Source organism: Staurois parvus, unplaced genomic scaffold, assembly GCF_062004578.1.
Source record: "Staurois parvus isolate SC_StPar_1 unplaced genomic scaffold, SC_StPar_1.0 ptg001096l, whole genome shotgun sequence".
In the NCBI taxonomy this organism is placed as follows: Eukaryota; Metazoa; Chordata; class Amphibia; order Anura; family Ranidae; genus Staurois; species Staurois parvus.
Genome location: NW_028318892.1, coordinates 150,706 through 170,082, shown reverse-complemented (window position 1 = coordinate 170,082; position 19,377 = coordinate 150,706). Strand labels below are relative to the sequence as shown.

The 19,377-nt window shown below is 46.1% G+C and overlaps 1 protein-coding gene across 1 annotated transcript in view; it reads left to right on the top strand.

The window, feature by feature from the left end:
- The window catches only part of MTR (5-methyltetrahydrofolate-homocysteine methyltransferase), a 294,098-nt gene that overhangs the window by 135,252 nt on the left and 139,469 nt on the right, over positions 1-19,377 (top strand). The gene's annotated exons all lie outside the window — the stretch shown is intronic.

Genomic DNA, 19,377 nt, shown 5'->3' with positions numbered 1-19,377 from the left:
TCCTCAATTCCTCTCTAATTTCGTTTAACATTGGGATATAATTAGCTTTATAAAGATTTTTCTGTGAGGGAGTGAGTTTTACTCCCAGATACTTTATTTCTCTATCTTTCCATATAAAGGGAAATTCTCTCTGTATATTTTCTTTTTCATTCTTTGGAAGATTTATATTTAATATCTCTGTTTTGCTCGGGTTAATTTTTAGATTTGACATTTCCCCATATTCCTTCAATGTTTTCATTATGTTAGGAAGTGTTATCCTCGGGTTTCCAACATAGAATAATAAATCATCCGCAAAGGCGGCTATCTTATGTTCTGTCTTTCCAACATTTATTCCCCTTATATCTATATTCTTCCTAATTGTTGATAACAGGGGTTCCAATGATAAAACAAACAACAGTGGGGAAAGTGGGCATCCCTGTCTGGTTCCATTTGACATAGAAAAGGTCTCTGATCTCTCTCCGTTTACCATTACCATCGCAGCCGGTCCTTCATACAACTTTCCAATCCACTTTCTCATCCTACTACCCAATCCCAGGATCTCCAGTGTATCTAACATAAAGCTCCAGTTAACCCTGTCGAACGCCTTCTCCGCATCTATCGAGAGCAGCACTACTGGTTTTTTTTTCCGTTTTACTTTTCTGTATAAGCATCAGGGATCTCAACCCGTTATCTCGACCCTCCCTTCCTCTAACAAAGCCCACCTGATCTCCATGTATCCAATCCGGCATCAGATCTCTTAACCTATTCGCCAATACTTTTGCATACAGCTTCGTATCTACGTTCAATAGTGATATCGGTCTATAACTTGAACAGTGGGTGATGTCTTTACCTTCCTTATGTATTAAGACCACCTGTGCCAGAAGGGATTCCTGTCTTATCTCCATCTCTCCCCCCAACGCCTCCATATATCTCTTGAGCTTGGGTATCAGTAAATCATCATATTTTTTATAATATCTCACGGTATACCCGTCTGGGCTTTTCCCCGTCTTAAAGCTTTTTAATGCTATGTTTAGTTCTTCCTGTGTGATTTCAGATTCTAAGGAGTTTAATAGTTCTTCACTTAATTTTGGTAATCCTGCATTTCTTAAATAATCCCTTCTTTTTTCAATATTTATCATTAGATCTTTATTTATGTCATCCTTGGGGGCAATATTATATAATTTACTGTAGTAATCTTTAAATACCTTTGCAATGTCTCTGGTTGAATGGACTAACTCTCCCTTGGAGTTTTTTATTTTATCTATATAGTTCCTATTCTTCTTTTCCTCAGGGCTCTCATCAGATATTTTCCTGATCTGTCTCCCCATCTATATCTTTCACCATTGATCTTATTAAAGGTTCTCATTTTTTCTTCCTCCATTACCTTCTCTAGTTCTTCCCTCTTTTTTATCACTCTTTGCTCTATATCTTTTCTTATGTTATTTTTATGTAGGAGTTCCATCTCAGCTATTTCCTTCAAAAGCCCACTGATCTTCTCTCGTCTTTCCCTTTTTTTCCTTGCCCCAATTGCTATAAGGATTCCTCTTACATATGCTTTATGTGCCTCCCACACTGTAGCTAGTGATACATCCCCTGTTTCATTTTCCTCAAAGAACCTCTCTATTTCTACCCTGATCTTCCGGTCAATATCTGGATCCATGAGGAGTTTCTCATTCAACTTCCATGATAGGCCTCCTGACACCTTCCCTCCCCATCTTAATTCCAATACTACGGGTGCATGGTCCGAGAAAGTTATTGCTTCTATTTTTACTTTAACCAGATCCTCAACAAGTCGATGGTCCACCAAAATATAGTCCAATCTAGAGTATGTCCTATGTACACTAGAGAAAAAAGTATAATCTCTATCTCTCATATTAACAATTCTCCAGCTATCCACCAATTGGCACTCTTTCATCACCGTTTTCAATAATCCCATGGACCTATTTTCCCCTCTTTGTGCTCTAGATGTTGTATCTATTTGTGGATCCATACATATATTAAAGTCTCCCGCCACTATTAGATATCCCTTTCCAAAGTCCATCAATCTTCTCATAACCCCTTTCAAAAACATCTCTGGCTTCCTATTCGGGCAATATATGTTTACAAGCATGCATTCTATGTCCTGTAGTTTACCTTTCAAGAACAGAAACCTCCCTTCCAGGTCCGTCTTTCTATCTTCCAGTTCAAATCTAATGTTTCTTGCAAATCCTATAGCTACACCTTTAGCTCTCTTAACTGGGGAATCTGCGTAATACCATGTCGGGTGTTGTCTAGAGTTTAGCTTGATATTTTTTTTTAACTCTAGATGTGTTTCCTGCAAAAAGACGACTGAGGCCTCTCTATGTTGTAATTCTCTGTATAGTCTAAATCTTTTACCTGGGCAGTTTAATCCATTTACATTATGGGTTACAAAGCGTATTACCTCCATATTTTATTTGTCTTCTTCCTATTTTACCCTTTCCTTTCCCCTTCCCCCTTCCCCTTCCCCTTCCCCATACCTCTCCTTTCATACAAGATGTCAGTTTTAAAAACCTCTATGCCCACTCCCACCCCAATTCTCTCCCTCCCCTCCACCCCCCCCTCCATCTCCCTCCCCCCAGGCCTCCTTTGCCTTTGGATCATGATCCTCCACCGATCCCTCCCTAGGGGTTCGGCTCCACCCATGACCGCTCACCTTCCCCCCCTCCTCCCCGATGTCTCCTTGTCTATTGACTCTCTGTTTCCTCTTCTTACCAGCTGCCACTCTCCTTCACCAAAAGTACTTAACTCTCCCTCCTCCACTTCCCAACCCGGTATCACTAATCTCTGCAGACCAAGTTTATCACAAAAATCTTCCATGTCTTCTGGGAATCTTAATATTGCTGTGATTCCATCTCTCCAACCGATTAAACTCACTGCACGGCCCCATCTGTATTTCACATTATGCTTTTTCATCAGTTCTAATAGGGGTTTCAGTGATCTTTCTTCTCAGAGTCTCTGCTGTTAGATCTGCAAAAATTTGAATATCTTTCCCATCATATGAAATACTTGTTCTTCCTTTGATCTTTTTCCATATCTCTTCTTTATCTACAAAGTCATGGAATTTAACAATTATATCTCTTGGTCTTTCTAATCTTTTTTCTTGTTGATATTTTCCTATCCTATAGACTCCATCCAATTTAAACGTCTCCATGTCTGTTTTCTCCATTATGGAACTCAAGATTTTGTCGATTAGCTCTTTTAAATCTTCCCCCTTTCTCAACTCTGGGACTCCTCTTACTCTAAGATTATTTCTCCTTTCTCTGTTTTCTTGTTCTTCCATCATAAAAAGCAGTCTTTTCTGTTCTTTTCTATCTTCTTTTATCCATTTCTCTAATTTTGGGACAACTTGGGAATGAATTTGAACCTTTTCCTTCATTTCCTCCATCCTAGTTAACATTTGCTGCAATTCTTCCCGAATTGTCCCCATCTCTTGCTTTATTGATTTTTCCAGATTTTTGAACATCTCCGCCATTTCCTTTTTATTAGGTAATTGCAGGTCTCTTTCAAAATCTCTTGATTCAATCCCTTCCTTTAATTGTTGACTATTATATACCGGTCCCAGGGATAGTCTCGGGCTGTTATCCAGACTTATTTCCAACTCACTTTTTTCACTTACTCCCAACGTTCTTTCTGGGGTCAAATTTCCCTGTGATACATACTTTTTAATCGTACTAGATTGGGAACTCTTGGACCCACTCCCTTTAGTATTTTTTCCTTTCATGTTGATTTTTAATGCTTTACTTTTACTTTCGAGGCTCTTCTTTCACTTCTCCAGGTTCTTCAGACCCTCCCTAGGAATCCCCTATATCCTTATTTCAGACTCAATGCTTGATAAAATGTCTTTTTTTTTTTTTTTTAAAGGCACAAGGAGATCCAATATAAATCAGGTTCAAGGACATAAATCCAGTTTATAAATGCATAAAGAGTTGCAAAAAAATCCCACAGTTAACACAGTTATCACTCACCCTCCACGCTGGAGTGTCTTTCTCAATACAGTCCTCTCCTGTAGCCGTGCTCTCTTAGGGGGATTCCTATGGGTCTCTTTTTTATATATATATTTATGCTGCTGATATGTCAATTGGAGGATTTGAGGGGATTTGAAGTTGGGAATGGTGTAGTTTGGAGGTAGTATGGCTGCATTCCCCCCCTCCACCAGTCCACCAGCTCACCCAGACGCCGAGTGTTGGAGCGTCAAGCTGACAAGCAGTCTCTCCTCCTGAAGCTCCCAGGGCTCCTTTGCGGCTGCCCACGTGTCTTCGCCGCTGCGTCCGTCTCCCTGGCAACCCTGCTCCTGCTCCTCCACTGCAGCCGCCGCGAGGGTTCCCAGTGAACCTCCCGGTCGTCTATCTCCAGGATCCCGCCAGGCTCCAGGCTCGCCACCAATGCTTCCCTCTTCAACCGGGTGAGTCTCCGCTCACCCTCCGGTGCAGCTGGTCTCTCTGTGGAAGACACCTAGGGAGGATATACGGGGGAGGCTAACGAGGAGTGCTTACAGCACACTCTCTCGTGCCGCCATGTTCAGGCTCCACCCCCCTCCTCTACAGGGAGTTGTTTCTAAACAGCCACATGTTCGGGTCCAATGGCCATGGTATTGACACAGCTCCAGATGATCCACATTGGCTCACAATTGATATGATCCAAATATATTTAGACAGTATGAAGGTGAATAAAGCACCTGGACCAGATGGCATACACCCACGGGTCCTTAAAGAATTGAGCTCCATCATTTCAAAGCCATTGTTTCTAATTTTAGGGACTCTTTAATGACTGGCATAGTACCACTGGATTGGCGTAAGGCCAATGCGGTGCCAATATTTAAAAAGGGGTCAAAATCTTTACCAAGTAATTATAGACCTATTAGTTTAACTTCTGTAGTTGGGAAGATACTGGATAGTTTAATAAAAGATCACATAGATGAGTTCTTGCTGGAAAAAAATATTTTAAGCAACAGACAGCATGGATTTATGAAAGACAAAAGTTGTCAAACAAATTTGATTGCTTTTTATGAGGGGTGAGCAAAACCTTGGACAGAGGGGTGGCAGTGGACGTGGTATACTTGGATTTTTCAAAAGCGTTTGACATAGTTCCCCAGCGGGGTCTGCAGTTGGAGCAGCATTTACCATCCCTCTCCGCCAGAGCACCGACCCCTGAGCGGTTCAGTGGGGACCGAGGGAAGTTCAGGGCCTTCCAAAATTCCTGCCAGTTGTACTTTGACCTGCAACCCCGGACCTTCTCTTCCGAATCAGTGAAGGTAGGATTTGCCATATCCTTGCTGCAGGGTGAGCCCCAGGGATGGGCTCATCGCCTGATGGAGGCCCACCACCCAAATTTAAGTACTGTCGCCACATTCTTTAAGGTGATGGTACAGTTGTACGATGACCCGCATCAAGCTGCCTCGGCTGAGGCAGCTCTTTACTCATTACAACAGGGACGCCGGGCAGCGGAGGACACACAGTGGAATGATGCGGCTTTACGCCACCAATTCCGGTTGGGACTGTCAGAACCACTGAAGGACGAGTTGGCGAGAACAGGAATTCCAGACTCCTTGGAAGGTTTAATCGATTGGGCCATACAGATCGATCGCCGATTGCAGGAAAGGAGACAGGAGAGGTCCAGCCAGGGGCAGAGAACTTAATGGATGATTCCTAGAGTACCTATCATGCCAAGGGTCAGTGTCGGCAGTCGGAGCCCAGAGCCGTCTGAGGGGGCCGAGCCAATGCAACTCGGCCTGATGCGGCCTACTCTCTCTACTGAGGAACGACAGAAACGTCGAGCCAATAACCTGTGTCTTTACTGCGGGTCATATGGTGCGTTCCTGTCCAGAGAAAGACTGTAAGTTCTCTGCTTTTTCTTCTAATATATCTGCTGTGTGTGCAGGCATCCCCACTCACTTGTGTCAGAGCCTGGAATCGAACCTGGGCCTTCTGCGGTGAGAGACAGTGTTTCTTCTCACTGAGCTACCTGGAATGCTGGACAGCTCCCTTGACAATTCTTTGGATGATCCTGCCTTTGCCCTGTTTTGTCTTGAACCTTGAACTCCTTGCTCCTCCCATGAACTTCCTATAAAAGCCATGTCTCTGCACTTCCTGGTTGCCAGATTATTGTGCCTTACCAGCCAATATCCCGCTTACTGTTCCGGCTGCTGTCTTCATCTACGTTACCGACCTTTGGCTTGCTACTGACTACGTTTCTGCCTCATCCTATCTACTACCATTGGTGACCGACCCTTGGCTTGTGACTGACTCCGCTTCTGTTTGATCCCTGAACTGTTTGATCCGCTTTTGGTTTCCAGCCTACTCATTCCCTGGTGGGGTGATCCTGAGATCTGCGACCTGGTATTCACACGCAGCCAAATCCATCTCCACCATTAGGAGCTCTGGGGAAGACCGGTGGATGCTTAGACCCCGCACCTCAGGTGAGCCTGCTTCATTTCCAGGGTGGGCCGCTGGTGTACCAATCCTGCTGGTTTCAGGTAAGCCTTACAACTGCTGTAGCAACTGGTCTCTGAACCTGACCCAGATCGTGACAACTTGGCTGTACCTGTGTCTTTTCAGCTCCCCGGAGGAAGCACACAGGTGATGGCTATCATTGATTCCGGGGCCTGTAGTTGCTTTGTCGACTTATGTTTCGCTACCCAGCACCAGATACCGTTGCTCGCCAAAGAACACAGGGTGAATATTTTTCTGGCGGATGGGTCTCGGATAAAATCGGGGACGGTAGACCGGGAGCCCCCTCCTATACACAGCACGGTGGCGGGTTATCACCAGGAGTTTCTCCGCTTGGACGCCATCGCGTCCCCCCTATTTCCAGTTATTTTGAGGCTCCCTTGGCTACGAGCTCACAACCCCCAAATTGACTGGAAGACCGGGTCGGTCCAGTTCCACTCACAATACTGTCGGGAATATTGTCTACCTAGGGCATCACTAGATATCCAGGCCTTGTTAACTGTAAGTCCTGATGCCGAGTTAGCTCAAATGGTACCTGCAGGTTACCACCAATTTCTGGACGTGTTTAGTCCACGGGGGCAGAGGTTCTTCCCCCACATCGGGCCTATGATTGCCCCATCGATCTGCTCCCGGGCTCCGACATTCCTTTCGGCCGCATTTTCCCGTTATCTGAGCGGGAACTAGGGGCCTTAAGAGAATATATAGACGAGAGCCTCCGGAAGGGATTTATCCGCCCTTCCACATGCCCGGCCGGGGCAGGGATTTTCTTTGTTGAAAAGAAGGACGAATCCCTGAGACCGTGTGATTACAGGGACCTCAATAAGATTACGGTCAAGAACCTCTACCCCCTTCCTTTGGTCCTGGAATTGTTTCAGAGGTTGAAGCCGGCATCCATCTTCTCCAAGTTGGACCTCAGGGGTGCCTATAACTTGGATCGGAAACGTGAGGGGGACGAGTGGAAAACGGCGTTTCGCACTCGGTTCGGACATTTTGAATGTCTTGTCATGCTTTTTGGGCTATGTAATGCACCAGCCACCTTCCAGCACTTTGTCAATTACATTTTCAGGGACTTTCTGGATATTTTTGTCTACTTGGACGATATCCTGATATTTTCCTCATCCCTGGAAGCACATTGGGGACATGTTAAGAGTGTGCTGGAACACCTCCGTCAGCATGGCCTTTATGCGACAGCCGAGAAATGCTGCTTTGAACAGGAAAGCATTTCGTTTCTTGGTTTAATAATCTCCACTACGGGGATCGCTATGGACCCAAAAAAGATCTCAGCCATCCTGGAATGGCCTGCCCCCATGGATAAGAAGGGAGTTCAGAGATTTATTGGGTTCGCCAATTTTTACAGAAAATTCATAAAGAACTTCTCAGGCCTGGTAGCACCCATTACCCAGCTCACCAAGGTAGGAGTTCGTTTCCAATGGACTCCAGCTGCACAGGCAGCTTTTGACGCATTGAAAACGCTATTCACAACGGCTCCCATTCTGAGCCACCCTGACGCATCCCTACCCTACATACTAGAGGTAGACGCATCGGAAGTGGCTGTAGGGGCAGTATTGTCAGAGGGTGGGGGCCAAGGAGCTAATGCATCCAGTGGCTTTTTTCTCCAGAAAGCTATCCCCGTCTGAAGGAACTACGATATTGGGGATAGGGAGTTACTGGCCATTAAGACAGCTCTGGAGGAATGGCGATATCTGCTAGAGGGGGCCCTACACCCCATTCTGGTCTATACTGACCACAAAAACCTGGAGTATTTAAAAACAGCCAAACGCCCATCCACGCCAGGCCAGATGGGCACTGTTTTTCGCGAGATTTAGTCTTCACATAACGTATCGTCCTGGGTCAAAGAACACTAAGCCTGATGCCCTTTCTCAGATGTTTGAGGATTCTAGGGAAACGCCCCAGCCAGACACCATCCTGCCGGCAGGTAGCTTTCTATTGCTACAGTCGCAATTACTGTCTAAATTGCAGGCTGCCTCCAACTGGGTTCCTGACCTGCCTGGGGTCTCCCTGCTGAACAAGGAGGGTCTTTTTTGGAGGGGGGTAACAGGTTGTGGTACCCAAGGAGGTCCAATCCCTGGTGTTGGGGTTTTGTCATGACCATCCCCTAGCGGGACACTTCAGGATACATAAGACATTAGATCTGACACGACGTACATTTTGGTGGCCAAACCCACCAGAGACAAGGCCTGGGGCCTTTTGAAACCTTTGCCAATACCTAACCGACCCTGGAGTATGATCTCGTTAGACTTTATGGTTCAATTGCCACCCTCACGAGACCACACCGTGATCTTTGGGGTGGTGGACCGCCTGTCTAAAATGGCCCATTTTCTTCCACTAGCCAAGACACCATCGGCCTCCGAAACAGCCCAAGTATTTATTAAACAGATTGTGAGGCTGCACAGACTGCCAAAAGAGATTGTCTCGGACCGTGGAGTACAGTTTACTTCCAGATTCTGGAAAGCATTATGTGAAGGGCTGGAGATTAAGTTATCTTTCTTATCAGCATATCACCCCCAGACAAACGGGCAGACAGAGCATACTAATCAAACGCTTGAGCAGTATCTGAGATGCTGTACATCTTTCCTGCAGGATGACTGGCTGACACTTCTACCAATGGCGGAATTCGCATATAACAATGCAAAGCATTCCGCAACCAACCAATCCCTGTTTTTCGCTAATTATGGGTTTCACCCTACCTGCCTGCCAGACCTGGTTCCTGAGAACTCAGTCCTGGCGCCTCAGGACACCTTAGAATTCTTCACTACCAATAACAAGTTACTACAAGAGACAATGGCTAAGGCCCAAGAGGACAGTAAAAGGTTCTGTGACAGGAGGAGAAAGGGAGAATTGGCTATACATCCTGGGGATTGGGTTTGGTTATCAACGGTCAACCTAAAACTGACTTGCCCATCCAGAAAATTGGTACCCAAGTTTGTGGGGCCCTTCCAGGTAGAACGTAAGATTAACGAAGTAGCGTTTAAGTTGGCTCTCCCTGAATCCCTCAAGATATACCTAGTCTTCCATGTATCGTTGTTGAAGCCTGTGGTTCCAGACCCACTTTTAGACCGCAGGTTTAGACCTCCAGAAGCCATAGACATCATTGGGGAGGAAGAATCTGAGGTGGATGCAATTTTGGATTGTAGGAGGTGGGGTGGTCAGGTACAGTATTTAATCAAGTGGAAAGGCTATGGGCCAGAGGAAAATTCGTGGGAACCTGCCCAGAACGTCCATGCCCCCAGATTAATGCAGGAATTCCTTCACAACCAGCCTCAAAGAAGAAACCGGTTGGGCATCCGGAGGCTGCCCGTAAGGGGGGGGCAATGTCAGGGAATGAGAAGATCGCCGCGGCGATCGAATCTGCGCATGCGTAGAATCCTGACAAAACATACAGGATGGCGGGCACTGGGACCCAGGCGCGCCTGTCACCGATGATGGCGCCGGGCAAGCACTAGGACCCAGGAGCGCCTGTCAGGAGTCAAGCGGGCTATTTAAAGCCGGCTCTTGCAATGCTCAATTGCGGTATGGTCATATCTGTGTTCCTGAGAGTAGATTGTTGTCGACCCTGCCTGACCCTGATTTGCTGTCCGTCTCCTGTCCTGATCCCTGGCTTTTTCTGACCATTCTCCTGCTTAACCCTGCACGTTCTGACCTCCTGTTGACGAATCCAGCTTGTGACCTGTTTATCCCTCTGCCTGCTGATTCTGTACTACACCGCCACCACTGTTACTGACCCGGCCTGCCCAACGCTGCTCCTGTTACCTCTTCACATCAGACTCTTACCCGCTATACACCTTCTACGGTGCCTCTACCACAGCTGGGTGAACCCAGGGGCCGTGACCTCGTCTCAGCCTGCTCCAAGTCCATCCCCACAATCAGGGGCCCTGGTGAACAAGCAGGTTGGAGCTTAGATTCTGCCCCTTGTGGGATTCCGGTCTGTGGATGCTAGAGGCTACTGCGGTTGGATTCCTGACAGATTAGAGGAACTGAATTTATTCTTTCTTGGGAAGAGGAGATTAAGGGGGGATATGATCAACATGTATAAATACATCAGTGGTTCATATAGTGAACTCTGTGTAGAGCTATTCATCCTGAGGTCATCAGAGGACAAGGGGGCACTCTTTACGTCTGGAGGAAAAGAAATGTAATCTCCGAACACGGAAAGGTTTCTTCACAGTGAGAGCTGTGATAATGTGGCATAGACTCCCTCTAGAGCAGCGGTTCTCAACCTGGGGGTCGCGACCCCTTTGGGGGTCGAACAACACTTTCACAGGGGTCGCCTAAGACCATCGGAAAACACATATTTCCGATGGCCTTAGGAACCGAGACACCGCTCCTCTATCCGTCTCCAGGTGTGGGCGGGATGACATGCCGCCCCTGTCATCTGGACACACCCCCGGGATCAATCCTTTGCCGGTGATTGGCCGCCGGAACTGTAGCTCAGGAGAGGCACACAGGCGGCCAATCACCGGCGAGGAGGTGGAGCTTGGAGAGGAGGAGCCGAGCGGCACCGCGAAGATCGAGCGAGTGAAGAGGAGGAGAGCGGCCGGAGAAGGAAGACATCTGACCGGTAAGTGTCTGTACCATGGGAGAGGGAGGGAGCGAGCGAGCCCAGGCTGGAGCAGGGGTCAGCAAGGTAAGTATCATTGGTGTCAGTGGGAGGAATAGTGCCCCATCATTGGTGTCACTAATACCAACGATGGGGCACTATTCCTCCCCCCACTGACACCAACGATGGGGCACTATTCCTCCCCCCACTGACACCAACGATGGGGCACTATTCCTCCCCCCACTGACACCAACGATGGGGCACTATTCCTCCCCCCACTGACACCAACGATGGGGCACTATTCCTCCCCCCACTGACACCAACGATGGGGCACTATTCCTCCCCCCACTGACACCAACGATGGGGCACTATTCCTCCCCCCACTGACACCAACGATGGGGCACTATTCCTCCCCCCACTGACACCAACGATGGGGCACTATTCCTCCCCCCACTGACACCAACGATGGGGCACTATTCCTCCCCCCACTGACACCAACGATGGGGCACTATTCCTCCCCCCACTGACACCAACGATGGGGCACTATTCCTCCCCCCACTGACACCAACGATGGGGCACTATTCCTCCCCCCACTGACACCAACGATGGGGCACTATTCCTCCCCCCACTGACACCAACGATGGGGCACTATTCCTCCCCCCACTGACACCAACGATGGGGCACTATTCCTCCCCCCACTGACACCAACGATGGGGCACTATTCCTCCCCCCACTGACACCTATGATGGGGCACTATTCCTCCCCCCACTGACACCAACGATGGGGCACTATTCCTCCCCCCACTGACACCAACGATGGGGCACTATTCCTCCCCGCACTGACACCAACGATGGGGCACTATTCCTCCCCGCACTGACACCAACGATGGGGCACTATTCCTCCCCCCACTGACACCAACGATGGGGCACTATTCCTCCCCCCACTGACACCAACGATGGGGCACTATTCCTCCCCCCACTGACACCAACGATGGGGCACTATTCCTCCCCCCACTGACACCAACGATGGGGCACTATTCCTCCCCCCACTGACACCAACGATGGGGCACTATTCCTCCCCCCACTGACACCAACGATGGGGCACTATTCCTCCCCCCACTGACACCAACGATGGGGCACTATTCCTCCCCCCACTGACACCAACGATGGGGCACTATTCCCCCCCACTGACACCAACGATGGGGCACTATTCCTCCCATTGACATCAGTGATGGGACACTATTGCTCCCACTGACACCAATGACGTGGCACTGCTCCTCCCACTGCAAAATTACAGTTATGAAGTAGCAACGAAAATAATTTTATGGTTGGGGTCACCACAACATGAGGAACTGTATTAAGTGGTCGCGGCATTAGAAAGGTTGAGAACCACTGCTCTGGAGTCTGTTCTGGCCAGCTCAGTGGATTGCTTCAAAAAAGTCCTCGATTGTTTCTTAGATAACACTGTTCAACAGGTAAAAAGTTTTGGGCATAAAATTAGCTAATCTTACATAATTTTGGAGTGCTGAAAACGAAAATGACCCTAAAAAATGTTGATGGCTTCCATGATATATTCACCCATCTAATGACGTAAGCCATTCAAAATTATGATGCAACTTCAGCTGCATATTGCGCAATTGATACTGGTGACCAATAGAAAATTGCATGTATACTGAGATGATGCAATATTAGCCTTTAATTGCATCACTTCACTGCATAAAAGCTGCAGTATCTGTAGCTGATTGTAGTTCGACAGCGTCTTTACATTTCGTTTTATGCTTATATAGGCTACTCAGTAATGCCTCGAACTTGTGTGAATAAAGCAGATAATTTCTGCTATATCTGCGGTGAAATAACTTTTATCTCACAAAAAAGGAGGATAACAGGAATGATTAAGAAAGCCTACAACTTGTATTTTGACTGCAAGATAGGAGACCAGGACAAGAGCTGGGCACCACATATATGCTGCAATTCTTGTGGGACAGCACTGGAGCAATGGTTGAATGGAAAAAAGGCATCTATGCCTTTCGCTGTGCCAATGATTTGGAGAGAGCCAACAGATCATGTTAGTAATTGTTACTTTTGTATGGTGCCTCCAATTGTAAAAGGGCTAAATAAGAAGAAAAAGTTATCTGTGCACTATCCAAATATTCCATCGGCAATACGTCCAGTTCCTCATGGAGAGGGGCTACCAATTCCTAAAGCACCAGAATCCTTCGTGGTTGAGTCAAGTGAGGAAGAACCTGAAGCGCGTAGTCACGTGCAGTTGTAAGAGAGAGCCCTTTCCTCGAAAACAAGAAAAAGCCAAGAGAAGCAAAACCGACACAAACTGAAGACAAAACTAGTGAGAATCCTAAGTATTAAAATGATTCAACTTAGCTTATGGCTATAATTTTTCTTGGTAATCCTATGCAATATATTATGCCATTTAGGCTTTGTTATGTAGTCAATATCACTTGCTTTATATTTGTGGAAAGACATCTATTTATATAATTATTGTGCATTGTGTAGTCATTACGCCTATAGTAGAAAACTTTCCGTTTACAGAAAAACTAGAGCCACTTGACAAATTTCATTGTTATATTTGAACTCAGAATGTGAAATTCATTAAGAAATGGATCCTTTTGTTTCCAAAACTGGCAAAAAATAAAAATTTGTTGAACAGTGGATACTAACATTTAAAGGTAAAGTTGATCCAGGGATTATCCGATTGCCTCTTGGGGGATCAGGAAGGAATTTTTTCCCAGCAGAAGCAAATTTGCTGGGTTTTTTTCCCCTTCCTCTGGATCAACTGTGGGTATAGGACTAGATGGATTTTTGTCTTTTTTCAGCCAGACTAACTAAGTAACTATGTAATTGTGGTAGGGTGGTAGGGTGAGGCCTGGTTACTGAGTGTCCCAAATATGAAAAGGGAAATAGCAGAACTGAGAATGAGTCAAGAGTAGACTGGCTCATAGTTGAAGCAGTGCCAGGCAGGTGTAGAGCTGAAGACTTAATTAACAAAGGCTGGAACAGTGCAACTGATATGGTGGCAGGCTGGACCGGAGCAACTGGTGTGGTAGCAGATTGGACCGGAGCAAGTGTCGTCATGGCAGGCTGGACCCCTCAGCGCGCAGCATAGAGGTAGGCTGGACCCCATAAGAGGCATGCTGAACCCCATTAGGCAGCATGGAGGAACACTGGACCCGATCAGCAGGTAGCATGGAGGAACACTTGACCCCATCAGCAGGCTACATGGAGGAACACTGGACCCCATCAGCAGGCAGCATGGGAGAAGACTAGACCAGATTAACAGGTGTGGTGACAGGCTGGACAGAAGCAGCGAGTGTGGGGTCAGGAGAGGACAGAGGCAGAATTGTACAAGTTGGGAAAAACCTCCTTTTCTTTTTAGGTGTGGACACTGGAACCCTGCGAGTGATTGCAGGGCTGAGAACAAATTGTGCAGCCGATGGAGGAGTAAAAGCAGTACTGAGAGAAGGTGGAAAAGGAGAAGCCGTTATAGAGGGGGATTTCTGAGGAGTTACCAGGGGCAGTAGAGTAGAGTGAGTTTTCACTGGATTAAATTCTGGGATTGTTCAACTAGTAGAGACAGGGTACTAATATACAGTTGAAAGCAAAGTATACTGAACTGAAGCTGTGGTTAATATAGGTAACTGAGAGGGAGATTTTTGAGAAAAGTGGTGTCTAGAGGCAGAAGTTGATTGGTGCATGTTAGCTGAAGCTGAATAGGATTTATCTGACCAGGTTTTGAGTTGTTTGCACAAAACTCCATTTATAATTCCGTTGTCTGACTAGAGAATGTACTGCATTGATAGAATCCAACAGAGCCTACCGAGTAATGTTTAAAAAAAAAAAAAAAAAAAAATTGCTCATCTTCAAGTAGCCACACCAGAGATTTTACTCGTGACACACTAAAAGGAGGAGAAAAGTCATCACCACCTTTAGGAATACAAGACAAAGCCAACTCTTCACACACCTGAGTTAGGGGCTGAACTTCGCCAAACAAAACTCTGCCTTTATCGATAGGAGAATGAGCCAGATGGATGCACCCAACAGCTGTTTCCTAGTCTGCTCTTTGGATATTTGGTGGCAATATTCCCTGTCCTCTGTTACAAGCAGGGCATGCACTGGGGGAAAAATTAATTTGATCCCCTGCAGATATAAGTTTGCCCACTTATAAAGAAATGAAGGGTCTACAATTTTTATTATAGATTTATTTTAAGTGATAGAGACAGAATATCAACCAAATATCCAGAAAAAAACATGATACAAATGTTATACATTGTGTTGCAGTTCAGTGAGTAAAATAAGTATTTGATCCCCTACCAACCAACAATAATTCTGGCTCCCCCAGACTGGCTATGTGCTCATGTGGTACACAGATTAGTCCTCCTAACAGCAAGTTATGTGTGTAAAAGACACCTATCCACAGAATCTTTTTTCCATTCAAACCTCACCATTTTGGCAAGACCAAAGAGGTGCCAAAGGACATTAGGGACATGACTGTAGACCTGCTCAAGGTTGGAATGGGCTCCAAGACCATCAGTAAGAAGTTTGGTGAGAAGAAAACTGTTGGAGCGATTATTTGCAAATGGAAGAAATAGAAAATAACCATCAAGCACCCTTGGTCTGGAGCTCCATGCGATAGTTCACCTCATGGGTTAAGGATGATCATGAGAAAAGTGAGGGATCAGCCCAGAACTACACAGAAGGGGCTTGTGATTGATCTCCAGGCAGTTAGGACCACAGTCACCAAACAACCCATTGTTAACACAATACGCTGCCATTGGATATAAACCTTGCAGGGTCCGCAAGGTCCCCTCTCCTGAAGAAGGTTCATGTACAGGTCCGTCTGAAGTTTTCCAGTGAACACCTACATGATTCAGAGAAGGATTGGGAGAAAGTATTGCGGTCAGATGAGACCAAAATTGAGCTCTTTGGCATTTACTCAACTCGTATGTTTGAAGGAAGAAAAATGCTGATTATGACCTAAGAGCACCATACCTACAATCAAGCATGGAGGTGGAAACATTATGCTTTGAGGCGGTTTCTCTGCTAAAGGAACAGGACAACTTTTCCACATTGAGGGGCCAATGGATGGGGCCATGTATTATAAAATCTTGGATGAGAACCTTCTCTCAGCCAGAACACGGACGATGGATTGTGGATGGGTCTTCCAGCATGACAATGACCCAAAACACACCTCCAAGGCAACAAGAGTGGCTGAAGAAGAAGCATTTTCAGGTCATGGAGTGGCCTAGCCAGTCTCCAGACCTTAATTCTATAGAAATTGTATGGGAGGAGCTGACACTTCGAGTTGCCAAGCGACGGCCAAGAAACCTGTTCTGTAAAGAGTGGACCAAAACCCCTCCTGAGATGTGTGCAAACCTGGTAACCATTTAAAAGAAATGTCTTACCTGTGTACTTGCCAGCAAGGGTTTTTTTCATCAAGTACTAAGTCATGTTTTGCTTGGAGACCAAATACTTATTTTACTCGTTGAACTGCAACTCAATTTATAACATTTGTATTGTGTGTTTTTTTTTTTTTTGGTTGATATTCTGTCTCTATCATTTAAAATACAACTATGATAAAACATTATAGACCCTTCAATTCCTTGTAAGTGGGCACACTTACAAAATCTGCAGGGGATCAAATAATTTCCCCACTGTAATCCAAAACCCTCATCTGACTGCATCTTGCAGTAATCAACAAATGCTGAGACATTAAACTTCCAGGTGCAATCTGATTGTCAGTGGCTTCAGTGTTGTCAGGGATACCAAATACTGGTATCCAGCAAGGATGACCAGATCAGCAGGCTGTACTTTAAGATATCAGGAACAAAGCTAATTAAGTTTATGAAGACCAATAACACACTACCAACACCAGAAAACTCAAAACAACATGAAGTAACAAAAAATAACATGAAAGTGCACCAACCCAAATTACCTGACTATTTACAAAATGGAGGTAGCACACATAAGCAGGGTAAGGTCAGGGCTAAGACAAGAAACAAGGGAAGCAGGGAGTAAGGTACTGGGAGATTGAAGCAGGGTGTAGGGTGCAGGTCACAGTATCAGGCACATGAATGAGGGATCAGGCAGTGACAAAGCTCACAGGAACCTCAGTTATAGGAGGGCTTAAATACCTCCCAGCAGCCCATGTCAGGTGCAGCCTAATTACTTTGAAAGCTTGGCTGCTGGGAGACGCATGCTGATGGCCAACAGAACTACGCCCTTCGACTCCAAGAACAGCAGTGTCACCAGCAGGTGACTCACGTAATGACACATTGCTTCCCTTGCACCATAGCAGAACCCTGCTAAATCTAAAATGGCTTTCCTCATTCATGAACAAGTAGAATGGACAATCTATGAAGACTGGGTAAATCCAGAAAACACTTTCACCCCTCCTAGGATCTTTACAGAGCTCTAGCCAGTGGAAAAATGATGCGATCTGTTCTGGTAGTAGACCCTGCCAACTCAGTCTTAAACATCTTACTGAAAGTTTCCCTTTTTCCAAGGATTTTGCTGAAAAAGTTTGAGATGCTCCTGAAGGCTCTTTACTCTCATATGTCCAAGTCTGCAACCAGTTATTGCTGCAATTTGTCTGTCAAACTGCAGCTAATTGGAAAAGGCCAATGAAAAACTAACAGGATTCTTTATTCCAAGATCATACTTTAACTGAGAAATTACAACAATTACATTATGCCACAATTTTTTGTGTTGATGCCATAGAACAAGCTATGACACAGATCTCCGGAATGGTTCTGATTTCTATTTCACATCTGGTTGCTCAAAGACTGGTATGCTAACGCTGCCTGTAATAGATGCCTCATATGTATGCTCTTTGAAGGACCACATCTCTTTGGTGAGGCACTTGGCAAATTCATCAAAGATTTCACAAGAGAAATGGTCAAAAGCTGAACATTTCAGGGTGTGTCCTGGCTGTTGAGAGACATGGCTGCCTAGTCCTGTTCCTCTGCACTTGCACAGGTGTATGAAGCGGCCCATTGCAACTCAGCCTGACAAAATCACTTCCAGGAGGGAGGCACAGATGCCGGGCACCTCACTGGCTATGTCATGCAAGAAACACGGAGCATTGGGACCTCGCTGACTCACAGATCATTTCTTGCAGCTGACTCACAACAAGATCCGAAGAGAATGGCTGCTCTCGCAAAACGGATGCAGCCACGTGGGGACACAGACCAGGAGCCGCTGTCTGATATGGAGGATGCAGCACAAGACTGTTCTTCCACAGCAGCTGGCAGGTAAGAGAGCTGCAATCTCCCCTGCTCATTCACCCCTCAAGCCTCCATATGCTAAGAAGCACCATGAGGCTGCCTCAGCACAAGCTCACAATGTTATGGCTGCACAATTCACAGAGCCACTAGCTGCTTTCCCAACCCCAGATGCTCCTGCTTCAGAAAATACTCTGAAAGCCATGCTGCTTTCCCATCAGGCTGGGCTACATCATGAGCTGCTCTCTTCTATCTCTCAATTATCCAACAGGCTAGATGGTGTTGAAGAACACACTGAACACTTGGAATCTCAGCGTAATGAAGTTGCCAAAGCCCATGATGAACTGGTAGATGCACATGAAAAGCAAGTGATCCATAAATGCCAACCCAGTCTCTGATTTGTAAGATTGCTCCCGCTGTAATAGTAAACTAAGGGGAATACCTGAAGTTGTTAAAAATGGGGATTTGGTCCCTTAACTGCAACTATTCCTCAAGCTTATTCCTGACCTTATTCCACATGATTTACTTGAGGGTAAAACTCACAGGATCTCGAAACCAGCACATCTCCCAGATGCAATCCCCATAGATGTTCTAGTACGGGTTCATTTTTATCACATTAAAGATCGTCTGATGAGGGCTGCTAGATCTACTAGGTTGCTTACACCAACTTATGCAGGAGTGACCCTTTATCAAGACCTATCTGCAGCCACAGCTCAGCTCAGAGGCGGAAAGAATTCACTCTAATTACGGGAACGCAATATTATCTACCGATGGGACTTTCCATCCAAATTGTTTGTTACGTATCAAAACCAACAAGTTGCAATCACATCCAAAAAGCATGGATTCAAACACCTGCACAATTGGAGCATGACAACCTCACCCTCGAGGCACAATCCATCCAATAAGACCAGGGTGGTTCAAGAGGTCCAAACCCACAAGTAAACTGGATCTTTTCCTACTTCAAATGCCTGAGTCAAACCTCCTACCCCAGACTTGCCTGGATGCCTCAGCATCACCTGTTTGACACCCTGGAAGTGTGGCCAATTGTTGCTCTTTATTTGTTCACACTATTGCTCTTTATTTGTTCACACACCCCAGGTACGACATGTGCTGCACACTCTGCTTTTTACCTAGCAGCA